Below are 11,589 nucleotides of genomic sequence, written 5' to 3' on the forward strand. Positions count from 1 at the left end.
GAAGGATGATTGTTAAGGAAATCATAAAAGTCAGAGACCTACCTCAAATAGGCTTTCCTTCACTTAATCAAACTTTAAAGTCAGCTCCACTGTGCAGAGTGTCAACATAAATTTCATTTATCTAAAATTCTCCTATTTTTTGTCAAGTCCCCTCCAGGAAGGGCAGGAGCTAAAAGATAACCAGCATGACTTACTTAGGTAAGCAGCACTGATATCTTCTCAAGATTAGGGACTCAGAATAGCAATGTATTAATAAAGAAAAATGGATAGATCAGATTACAGCAGCACTTTCGTATGGGAGCTTTTACAGTACACTGCAAAATATCTAATATCCTCAAGCCTCTCATTTAGTTCTTTTATGTATAGAGAGACCATTTACCTCCCCTTCCCAGGGAATCAAGTGCTTAGTTGGTGTCAGTTCCTTGCCCCTCCCCCTTGCTTGGGTCAGATTGCTATATATATATATATAGCAAGAGAAGAAAAATATTGTACAGAGGACATACATATGAATCAGTTTGCTTTACCATATAAAATGATATGGATTATAATCTGAAATTTCATATGCAGTTGACATAATACACACTCCACGCTCCTATATAGCTTTTCTTCCTCATTCAGTTTGTATCCAATATCTGAAAACTAATACTAACATTTTGAAAGAAAAGTCTGCCTACTCTCAACTTCTAGAATCTATTCCACTTGCAAGATTCTTTTATGTTCTACTCTGAGATATTTACTTAAAGTATTGTAGTAATGAAAAGACATATTGTTTAAGCATATATTAAAATATTTGTGGTTATTTATAGTGTTATGAAATTGAATTCTAGTAGACTATCCAATTGTTGTGCAATTATAAATATAAGTTTAACACTACATTTTAGTTAGGGTATTGAAAATCCTGCATATTTACACAATGAATAAAAGACAAAAGACATTTCTAAAATATTTTAGTAGAATATACTTCTATTCTTGATAAGAAAAGTATTAAATTATAAAAGTTTCATTAATGAAGATTTGAAAAATAAGATATAAAAAACAACATACAATTTAAAACACTACATATTATTACTTCTATATTGTAAAGAGCAAGCAGTCAGTAATCACACATTCTACCTGAGGAAGGAAAAGAGTTTGTGCATTCTATTTGGAGAAACTAAGGCAATAAGATAAAACAGATTTGCTTAAGGTGATATGCTTTGACCAGAATGACAAACCTGTTTTCTGCTTTGCTACTCCAATAAACAAAATGATATTGCCTTCTATGTTTGACATACCTGTGCCTGTCAGTGCCCTTCTCTTAGACATCTGCTATATGAATCAAAAGTCCTGAACAATTAAAATTGCTCTGTTGATACCTTGTGACTTCAGAGCAACTGGAAGATAAAAGACTGGTCATAACCATTTTTTTCTAATGATATGAAAATGCAAACATATTAGAGGTGGTTTTTCATAATAAGAGTCTTCTTTTTTTCTGGATCAGATACAGTAAACAAGAATCAAACACATGCAGAAATATGTAATTTAAAATTTTATGTTGCATTTCGTTGAAATGTTAACTGAATAATATTGTTTTGGCACATATGTTATATTCATGTCAATATGTTTCATATGCTAAAAAGATCTGTGTGAGAGTGCCTAGCCTTCTCTATTTACAAAAGAACTAAACAGCTGTGGAAGTTGATAGAATCAGAGAGAAACTGAATTAAGAAAGTTCTAGAACCAGTTATTCAGATTATTCAACTACACTTACCTAATAAATCTTGTGGTTTAATATAGAAAATAAAGTATACTTATGAGGATTATATTCACTAGATGCTCCAGTTGAGAAAAAAGAGGATTAAGCTGAACTAAATGTCAGAGGTTCCTTTTCCTTTCTTTTCTTTTTTTAAAGCTATGTTAAATTTTTTTCATTCAGGTTCTTTTTTTAGACTCCACTTTGCCAACAGGTTAAACTATTACTACTACTATTGCTGCTAATAATAATAATATATGAACACACTCACAAAGTTACAGTGAAAGTTATGAGTATTAATGTACAGCATTTGACCACAGGAAAAATCCTGAGGCTATTTATAATGCTATATTCTAACCTAGATTCTTAAATCTATTGCTATATGTAAGACTGTATGAACAGGCACAGAAACTGAGGAAAAGTTAGCTAGAAATATTATAAGATAACACTCTGGTAACTTCTTAGAGAAGATACTTTCTTGAATAGCTCTAGATCCAAATTTGGCAGAATAATTTCCTAAAATTTTCATTGCCATACTTGCTTAATTTTGACCAATACGCTTTTTCTTCTCTCCTTCTCTCATCTTAGAAAATTCTCTGTCAATTCCTCAGCAAAAAAAAAAAAAATTACATAGCAAAAAGGTCACCTTAGCCACAGTTATCCATAGAAGTTTGGAATTTTTCTTCATTAAAATGGTTTCCACATGTCTGCTATAGTTCTTGTAACATAATAATACATCAAATATTTTACCATAAAGATTTTTTAAAAGCTTCTGTGCTATCAGAAAGAAGACATTTAACATTTCTTAAGATAAAGTCTGCATTGTAAATCATATTAGATTTTTAACAATTTACTTAAAATATGTGAATGAAATAAAGTTTATGTTGCAGCCACATTATAAGCATTTTTTTATCCGTTTTTCCTGAATGGTCAAAGAAATGTTAGATAATTTTTTCTTAAATACTCTTGAATATGTAAAATGTATACTACTATGTGAGGAGTGTCTTTATAAATAAAACCTATTCAGACATTTTGAAGGGAAAAAGCAGCGACCCATATCTTTTAATCTGAATAGCTATTTCTTTTTGTGATCCTATAGGATAGAATTTCTTAGCTGTTAAGTGCCTTTTATTTCTTTGAGGTGATCTTAGAAATAGAGTGTTTTGAGATTTTTAGCTTCTCTTGATACAAGCCAACCCATTCTTGCTTAGAATACTTTGGTTTTATATCTGTGAGCTTAATTACTAGATCCTTTAATAAAAGTTATGTTACCAAATTCTAAAAAATGATGACAAGATAATTCTAAATAGAACTTTATTTGATATTATTATCTGTATATCCCAGAAATTACCCACTCTACTATAAAGTTTGGATTGGGGGAAATAAAAATTGAAGAATTTAATGAGTGATATTAGTGGGATATGGACATTCCTCATCATTTTTGTCACCCTCAAATATTGAGCAACTAATATACTGATAGCATGGTATGCATATATAAATAGATTCTTGTTGTGTTTATGGTTATAAATATTATTCCAAATATGAATCACATAGTTTATGTTTCTGAGTTTTAAAACATGAACTGGTAATAGCACAGATACATTTTGTTTTTATTTGCAGTAAAGAATTTCATTCTATAAATATAACTGATAGAAAACAATTTATCACTTTTAAACACATAGATGAAAACACTGCCACATACAGTGATTGGGACTTATTCTGAAAACAAATTACTTCAGTGATAGGGGAGAAAGCCCCAATGAGGAAATCATGAGGCGAAAAGAGACAACACTCCTATACAACATTGAAAAACCTTTTAAGCATAAAGAAATTGTAATATATGTGGCACTTGTAGGTACATTAAGATTAAACATCCAGGAGCCAGTAAATTTTTTCATGCTGTCAGAGTATTCAACGATACATATGAGCTGTCGAACTTCAGTCATCAACATTCAAAAAAGCTTAGCATTTTACAAAACAACTTTCCAATAGAAACAATTCAACTTCATACTAACAGGCATATGGATACTAACAGAGTAAGTAAAATAGCAGTTGCCAGGCCCTGAATCTTCACTATCTTTCTTCTATCTCCTTTTTGACCAGAGCCCTGCAGCCTGTACTATCGATATCCTCCTTTTCTTTCTGCTGAGACAGAGAGAGGGTGAGGGAGGGAGAGGGAGAATAATCAGAAAAGTCAAGAAATACTAAAAGGCAACAAGGGTGTATAGTTTTCAGAATTCTTTTTGATCGTTTTGGCTTCCATTAGCATTGGGATTTACTGTAGGTCTATCTGGGGAAAGAGAAGCAGGAAAGAAAAATATTGAGAAAGTGTATACACTCATATGTTCCCCACGTTAAGCCTTAATTTACAGGATGTTCTAGAACCACCTTTCACACACACACACAAAAGAACATTAATCCAGATGTCTTCTGCACATAAAGTCAAAAGAATCTAGGGATTTATTAAATTAGTAAAAGAAAGCTCTATCAATTTGACTATCTTTATCTCCTTCACCTCACAAAAAAGTTCAGATATACAAGAGTTTAGTTTCCCTAATGCTTAGAATTATTTCTATTTTGCAATTCTAAATTTAAATCTAGAAAAAATATTAGATTGGTTGAGCTGTGTTTATTAATTCTATAAATCTTGATATTTTATAGAAATTCATTCTATATTCTTAAAATATATGGCATATACAGCTAAAATAATTAATGCTTCAGTATTTTACCAATTATATTTTCCTTCCCTCTAAGACAAGACTTTTCATATTTATTTACTTCAATTCAGTGTACCTTTACAATATTAGTGTTTAGGGGTAAAGCATTTATGTACAATTCTTCCATAGGCATTCCAATACTACTGTTTTAAAGCCAGAACCATGTATGTATGTATGTATGTATGTATGTAGGTATATATACATATTTTAAAAAATCTAATATATTTAATATATTTTACCTTACATATGAATACATTTGATTTTGGAGTTCTCATTCTAAATTTATAGGAAACTAATACTGTATTCTCCCAGTGGAAAGAAAATAATGAGAATGTTTATATAAAAAAATGTGTCACTGAAATATATTTACTATATGTTACTGTGTACTCAGAGATAAGTAAGACGCAGCTCTTGTCTTCAAGGAGAATATAGTTTACAGGGAAGAGAGACAAGAAATAGAATTATTTACTATTTAAAATATGGTCTAAAGCCCATTATATGGTCATTATTTGGGAGCTTGTTAAAACTGTACAATATCAGGCCATACCCAGACCTACTAAAGCAGAACATGCATTTTCACAAAATCCCCAGATTATGTGTATGCACAGAGTTCCAGAAACACTACTCTAATTCAAACCTGAGTGGGGTTATTGTCATGAAACCTAGAAGAAACAAAGAGATGGAAGTTTGAAGATGGAAGGTTACTAATGGATGAAAAGATCCCAGTGCCTGCACTTTATTCTTCAAACAGAGGAGAGATCACCAGACAGGCACCTTTACTAGAATAAAAATAAATGTTTTTAAAGAAATTTTTTTTTTATGTTTTTGATGTTTACATGTCGTTTGGAAAAATAGTTATATCACTGTTAACAATATGTCAGTTTGACAGGAATATGATTATATACATCTATACTGAAAGGAAGTTTTACTTTTTTTTTAATCCATCTTACGGTTTGCAGAGGAATGAGGGACCATGGAGGCTTCTAAGAATAGTTTTGTCAATTACTAAACTCTTTCAGTTATGAACACAGTGACAACACAGGAAACTTTTCTGCCTCAAGATCTCAACCCAGACCACATCGGTAGAACCAATTCACACAAACATGACCATTTGGAAACTCAAGCATTTAAAATCATTTTCATGTTCTTTGCAAAGCTTCAATTAGGTATAGGAATCAAGAAGTTCACAGCAATATATTTTGATCAGGTCTAATTTGTGCAAAGCAATACCTCGGCCACCCTCCCTTTGCCTACTGCCTTCTTCATTTGGGACATGGTGAACATACTGATTGTGGCTTGGAGAGAGTCATACTAGAAACTGAGACTATTCTCTGTTTTGCCTTCGCATGTTATATTGGTGTGTTTGCATGTTATCTCCTCCACAAAAGATCAAATAAGGGATATCTTCTGAAGTATTTTTCTGAATGTGACTGTATATACACATAAACAACACGTAAAAATCATATATAAGGGCTGACAAAAACATATGTCATATTAATCCATGATTCCATAGATAAGACACAGATACAAAAGCAAAAACAAAGCCTTTACTTTCCAAGGCACTTGGAGGTACCAAATTATTTTAAAATAATTCTTGTTAACCCTAACCACATTTACTTGTGCTATACCTCAAATGGCAAAGATCTTTTGGAATATAATAGTTATTATCTGGACCCAAATTAGGAAAATAACAAATTGTTACAAAGGAAAAAGCCCTATTTTTGGAACTTGATCCAGTTATTTCATTAACAATTATTTGATTTAACAAGGCCTAGGCATTTTTAGCTTTTTCATGTCTTTTTTATTCTTTATATATCAGTTTTCAAGTCTAATTATAGCTAGAGTATAATTTGTTGTCACTGTTTATGTTTTATATCCATTCAGTTGAAGTTTTCTTCCTAAGATGAAATTCAGGGAGAAATTCCTGGACACAAAAACTGACTTCATAAATTAGGAAAGGTAAATAAGTTTTTATATACCATATAAGAACATCTTACAAAGGACTTGATTTTTTTTCTAATAAGTTTTAAATGTCTCGAGTATTTCTAAATATTCAGTCCAATTAATCCCTTTCTTAATTACAAACTCATTATTAGGAATTTTTTATGCAACTATTCCAAACAGTAACTTTTATCATAAATTTATGATTAGATATGTTCATAAATCCTCTTTTGTAACGTCCAGTGATAAAGCTCCCTCTTCGTATTTAGCTATAAATTGATGCTTATTCAACTGGGATCTATGTATCAAAACAAAATCCACTTCAATTTATAAGAAAGGGAATTTAATGAAGAAAATTAACTGCACAGGTGATGGAATAGCTGAGAACCATAACAGGTAACAACAGGAGTAGAGTAACTTACAGATCAACACCATCAGGAATTCACTAACATCCTTAGGCTAAAGAATCAAAGGGAGGAAACTGAAAGACTGAAGCCCAGGGTATGTATGCCTCTCAGGTTGGATGATGGAACCATGGTGGGCCTGGATGGTGGCAGCTGCAGTTACAGAGAGATAAGCTGCTACCAGTGAAACTGCTTAAGGAAGGGAATAGTCTATCTGCCTTCCTCATCCTGCCCTTCCTCTCTCACCTTCACCTCCCATTGACTGACCCAAGCCAGAAGTTAGGTAGCATGGGAGTCAAGAAAATCAGCCTTCAGGGATCAGAAGGTAGGAATTAATCCACAAGCAAACAGACCCAAGACCTACAAAATACTCTTCCATGTTTTTATAAACAAATATAAAAAGTAAAATTTTAAAAGCAATTTGTGACAGTAAAGATAGAAATGTATACATCGCCCTCAAATGTAGCCCTTCTAAGAAATCTAGCACCTGCATTTTTCACTCATCAAAGAGGGCAGCGAATCTCAAAAGAAATCATAGCAGAAAGAGAATTATATTAATCAAAACAATTTCTGGTGAAAGGAGGCATGGAAATCTATAAGTAAGTTACAGACAGAAAGCTATACTCTTCAAACCACTGAATTGAAAACAAAGTTTCAGATGATAACTATATGATTTGACAAAGATACCTCAAATTGCTCAGGAAAATCTCTTTCTTTATAGTAATCTTTCAGGCTATTTAAAACAGAATCTCAGTTGAGGAACCAAACAAAGATGCTAGGATTGGACATAGAAGACAGATGAATTTGGCTGTTATCCATGTAAGAATGGAAGCCAAAATTATGCTAACTAAAAATGGAGCCAAGCGATGTCATATAGATTTGAAAACCATGTTGTGCCAAGGAAGATGTTAATGTTTTTCAATTTTTAGGTTTAGTAAGGATCATAAGTTGTTTGAGTTCTTAATCTAGTTTTTATATTCTAAATATCTCTGCAACTTTGCAAGGCCCTATTTTTTTTTTTTTTTTTAAATTCTAGATTTGACAGTTTGGTCTAGATTTCAATCCTGATTAGATGGGTGATATGTTCCAGTATTTTGATTCATTTAGGTATATCTTATGGATTTGTGTTGCATGACTTATCAGATGCTATTAATTCATTGGAGTAAAGATTTTAAAAATTATTTATAGCTCTTGTTTAGACTAGCAATTAAATCCGTCATATGCTTGAAGGAGATACAATGGGACTTTACTGGAGGGAAAGAGTTCAACGAATGTTTCCTGCTTTCTCTTCTTTGTGCCTTGTAACTGAGATAAAGAAAAGGATCATCCTTGCTTACTATAATGATATAGAGCAACCAGACCAAAGAAATATGTGGTGAAATCATTTGCAAGGGTTAAATTCATGAGTATATTTTCAAACATGTTCAAAAGCTCATGTGCACATGCATATTTACACATTTGCAGCCTGTTAATACTTCCTAATATTTTAAATCTCTGAAGTGATTATTATAACATTTGGTATCCTCAGATAAATAAAGTTTAACTGCAAAAGGAATCTTTCATAAACCTTTTAAAGGTTCCCATTATTTCCTTTGTAAATCTATGGATGATAGCTAAAGATCAAAATCTTCCAGAGGATAAACCTCATAACGTTAAATGGCACTTGTATATTTGTACCACTATTTTGTTCCAGAAAGGATTTCCAGAGGGATGTAAAGGTATGTAAAATGCAACAGAGCAGCACAAGCTAAAAAGCTGCATGACAAAAATCAAGTGAGTGGAATTAGAAAAATATGTGTGTGGGTAGGGGTGTGTACTGCGTTTTTTTCTTGTTAACAGGATATAAAACAACCCAAGTAGCACTATTAAATGTTCAAAGTATATAAGGCAGTGATAATGAGAATAATATATGCCAAGGTATTTTGTAAATATTATAGAATAACTCACATGTGAGATATTACAATAATCTGAGCCTAAAAAAAACAGAAAAAATAAAAACATATTTGACTCTACTTTTTTCCATGGTTTTAAAATCAGAAAATCTGTAACTTTTTTAATATAGACCTTTAAACCTTATTTTCCTCTTCCTCAAATCTCTATTGTTTATTTGACTTTCTTACTATAGATTTTCTAATGAATTAAATACACTTAATGATTAGATCCTCCAGTTTAGGAACTTGTAATCCACCTCAAAGTCTAAAGTCATCATTTGAACCATATCTCCTCCTAATCTCTATTCCTTATCACCCCTCAGGTGTATAAACTTCACCAGTCCCTGTCCTCAGATCCTTCCCACAGTCTGATTTTCTTGCTTCTGCTTCCAGACCTCAGAATATTGCTGGTAAAGTCTGTGGTCCTAGCTTCTTATCTTGCTCATCTCTCTCATCGATTGATGAAATTGTTTTCATCAATTCTCCCAGCTCTCAGTGGCTGCAGCTTCCAGGTTCCTGCCGGATTCTGCTTTGGGTCAACAGCGTGAATATAACACTGGCACGTTTCTTTGCAATCAGTCACTGTTGCCCCACCTGGCTGAGCTGCTCTAATTCATCTCTCACTTTTACCCTCATCCTTCCAGACCTCAGGACTCAATACATATTCTCTCATCTCTTTTGTCATCACTTTCTAGTTAGGATATTTTATTTCTCTTTCTCTTCCTCTTTTCCTATCATAGTCCTAAAACAGTAACTTTTAAATTAAGAGAATAACTAAAAACACCTTTAAAAACAAGCACTTTATTCCTTCATTCATTTTCTCTGCTCTGTAAACACAGCCACTGTTTTGTGGAGCTCACAATCCAGTAGGACAACTATCATAATGATTAGTTATGATATGATGTAATATGTTGATGATAGAATAATGTCTTAAATACTACAAGAGCCCAGAGGAATCTGGAGGGGGCAGGAGTGAGAATAGTAACTTTGCCAGAAATATGTGATATTTCAACTAGATCTTGAAGGATTAACACAGAAATGTGAAGGGCTTTAGAAGAAAGGGAACAGTAAGGGTATAGGCTTGAAAGTCATGAAAAACTTGGTATAGAGAGGAGTGTCAAATACCTTGATGGGAACAGACTTAGAAGACAAGTGGTAGGAAATGGCACTGGTCCTGCATGTTGGGGCTTCTTATAGAACCCAAGGTGCATCTGAATCGAAAACCTTTCCTCTTAGCTGCTCTGCATTATTCTCCTAGGAAGGCTGGTTAAACTTTATCTATAATAAATCCATAATCTAATTCAGAAGCTAGTTTACTTGCAGACACGGCGTCTGCACTACCAGATGTTATAATGCAGGCTTTGCAAACTCAACTATCTATAAAGACCAGACAGTAACCTAAATCAGTAGCTCTATGATACTCTGTGATACTGTAGCTTTATGATAAATATGGAGATCTGTGAAATCTGGAGAATAATTGTAGCATTTAAATATGAAATATGATTGCCTCTTCTTAGGTCCACAGATTGATATCTTGGGAAATGTCAACCTAGTTTTCCCTGACAATATCCTTTTCTACAAATCCTGGAAATGCAGATGTTAGCTTACAACTAATTTAAACTTTTAAAAGTGGATCAATACATTGGGAACCAAACAGGTCTGTAGTCCATATTTGGCGCTCTAGAAACAGTTCACAGCCTCTGTTAGAAGACCAGAAGCCTTTCTTTCTATGACGCTAGTCAAATAACTTCATCCATAACTGAGATGTATTAAAAACAGCAGGAAAAAAAAAAAAAAAGGAATGCTGTTTAAAATCCTTTGAAGGCTCCGAATTCTGATTGGTGTGAAATTCAACATTCTTCATAGTGGGCAAAGACCCTCATGATCTGGTAACTTCCCAAATCTCCAGCTTCCTGTCAAGTTACCTTCCTTCCTCTTTGCTTGCTGCAGTTCATCCACAACAATCTTCTAGTTTCTTAGAACTGCTAAGCTCCTCCCCCTCAGATAATTGCACACATTATTGGCTTGGAATATTTCTTCTTTTCAAGAGATAAATTCTTATCCATCATTTTGATCCCAGATTAAATGCTATTTTGTCAGAGAAATGACCTCCACAAGACGACATCTCCTCTCAAACTTCTGCCTCATGTCACTCTGCCCTTTCCTTTAGAACTTCTCACTATTGAAATTAATTAACTTTTTGAATTTTTAGTCCCATTATTCTATTGCTCCATGAGGACAGGGTTTGTCATCATCGAGTAGTGCATCTTTCATAATTAGTTGAATAAACAGATCTGGAATTTGCCTGTTCATAAATCATATATCCCGTTTAGCATTTCTTGTGATATTTAAATGTTAACCCATGTAATATGTTTAGCACAGTGCTAGGAATACAGTAGTTGCTCAATTAAGTGTTAGATATTTTCAGATATATGTTTTCACTTCCATGGTTAGAAACAGAAAGAAAAAGATAACACAAAAGCACAACTTATATTTTCTAATATGATTTCCCAGGTGGATTCCCCCAGATTATACTGGGTTTCTCAAAAAGCAGACCCTGAGGCAAGAGTTAGATGCAAGATCATAACTTTGGAGGTAAGCTCTGGAAGCATGGTAATAGAGTGGGAAGGTGAGGCAGGGAAGGAAGGAAAGCCAATAAGATCTTGTTAATTAGCAAATAACCACTGGGCTCAATCTTGCTGCAGACCCTCTGAAAAACTGTTAAAATAATAATCGCAGGGTTGTCTCACCAATGAGCGAGGCAGCTGGCTTATTAGTTGGGAGTTGCCACTAAGAAGCATCCAAAGAAAATCCTTAGGCTTTTCTTTACCCATTGATTTTGTATTCTTTTTTTTTTTTTTTTT

The sequence above is a fragment of the Pteropus vampyrus genome, unplaced genomic scaffold (assembly GCF_000151845.1).
Source record: "Pteropus vampyrus isolate Shadow unplaced genomic scaffold, Pvam_2.0 Scaffold297, whole genome shotgun sequence".
Lineage (NCBI taxonomy): Eukaryota > Metazoa > Chordata > Mammalia > Chiroptera > Pteropodidae > Pteropus > Pteropus vampyrus.